This window comes from Bison bison, unplaced genomic scaffold (genome assembly GCF_000754665.1).
Source record: "Bison bison bison isolate TAMUID 2011002044 unplaced genomic scaffold, Bison_UMD1.0 scf7180017864168, whole genome shotgun sequence".
In the NCBI taxonomy this organism is placed as follows: Eukaryota; Metazoa; Chordata; class Mammalia; order Artiodactyla; family Bovidae; genus Bison; species Bison bison.
Genome location: NW_011494740.1, coordinates 3,725,120 through 3,726,934, shown reverse-complemented (window position 1 = coordinate 3,726,934; position 1,815 = coordinate 3,725,120). Strand labels below are relative to the sequence as shown.

Below are 1,815 nucleotides of genomic sequence, written 5' to 3'. Positions count from 1 at the left end.
CCGTGTCTGACTCTTTGCAACCCCATGAACCACAGCACGCCAGGTCTCCCTGTCCATCACCAACTCCCAGAGTCCACCCAAACTCATGTCCATTGAGTCGGTGATGCCATCCAACCATCTCATCCTCTGTCGTCCCCTTCTTCTCCTGCCCTCAATCTTTCCCAGTATCAGGATCTTTTCAAATGAGTCAGCTCTTCACATCAGGTAGCCAAAGTATTGGAGTTTCAGCTTCAACATCGATCCTTCCAATGAACATCCAGGACTGATCTCCCTTAGGATGGACTGGTTGGATCTCCTTGCAATCCAAGGGACTCTCGAGAGTCTTCTACAACACCACAGTTCAAAAGCATCAGTTCTTCAGCACGCAGCTTTCTTTATAGTCCAACTCATACATCCATCCATGCCTACTGGAAAAACCATAGCTTTGACTAGACGGACCTTTGTTGGCAAAGTAATGTCTCTGCTTTTAAATATGCTGTCTAGGTTGGTCATAACTTTCCTTCCGAGGAGTAAGCGTCTTTTAATTTCATGGCTGCAATCACCATTTGCAATGATTTTGGAGCCCAAAAAAATAAAGTCAGCCACTATTTCCACTGTTTCCCCATCTATTTGCCATGAAGTGATGGGACCAGACGCCATGATCTTAGTTTTCTGAATGTTGAGCTTTAAGCCAGCTTTTTCACTCTCCTCTTTCACTTTCATCAAGAGGCTCTTTAGTTCTTCTTCACTTTCTGCCATAAGGCTGGTGTCATCTGCATATCTGAGGTTATTGATATTTCTCCTGGCAATCTTGATTCTAGCTTGTGTTTCATCCAGCCCAGCATTTCTTATGATGTACTCTACATAGAAGTTAAATAAGCAGGGTGACAATATACAGCCTTGACGTACTCCGTTTACTATTTGGAACCAGTCTGTTGTTCCATGTCCAGTTCTAACTGTTGCTTCCTGACCTGCATACAGGTTTCTCAAGAGTCATGTCAGGTGGTCTGGTATTCCCATCTCTTTCAGAATTTTCCACAGTTTATTGTGATCCACACAGTCAAAGGCTTTGGCATAGTCAATAAAGCAGAAATAGATGTTTTTCTGGAACTCTCTTGCTTTTTCAATGATCCATCAGATGTTGGCAATTTGATCTCTGATTCTTCTGCCTTTTCTAAAACCAGCTTGAACACCTGGAAGTTCACCATTAACCCTACTATAGCGCCCACAGACCCCAGGGCTGGGTGGCCTCAGGCCAAGCAACTTGCAGGGAGGGAGTGCAACCCCACCCATCAGCAGATAATTGGATTTAAACTTTACTGAGCAAGGCCCTGCCCACCAGAGCAATACAGAGTTTTTCCCATCACCAGTCCCTCACATCAAGAAGCTTGGACAGTAAAGAATCTGCCTGAAACGCAAGAGACCCAGGTTTGATCCCTAAGTTGGAAAGATCCTCTGGAGAAGGGAATGGCAATCCACTCTAATATTCTTGCCTGGACAATCCCAAGGACAGAGGAGCCTGGTGAGCTGTGATCCATGGGATCCCAAAGAGTTGGGACATGACTGAGCAACTAACAGTACACTACAGTCAGTCAGTCAGTTCGGTCGCTCAGTCATGTTCAGCTCTTTGCGACCCCATGAATCACAGCATGCCACACCTCCCTGTCCATCACCAACTCCTAGAGTTCACTCAAACTCACATTCATCGAGTCGGTGATGCCTTCCAGCCATCTCATCCTGTGTCGTCCCCTTTTCCTCCTGACCCCAATCCCTCCCAGCATCAGAGTCTTTTCCAATGAGTCAACTCTTCGCATGAGGTGGCCAAAGTACTGGAGT

At 46.0% G+C, this 1,815-nt stretch overlaps 1 long non-coding RNA gene across 1 annotated transcript in view; it reads right to left on the bottom strand.

The window, feature by feature from the left end:
* Window positions 1-1,815, bottom strand: part of LOC104990075 — a 73,073-nt gene that overhangs the window by 50,649 nt on the left and 20,609 nt on the right. The window lies entirely within an intron of this gene.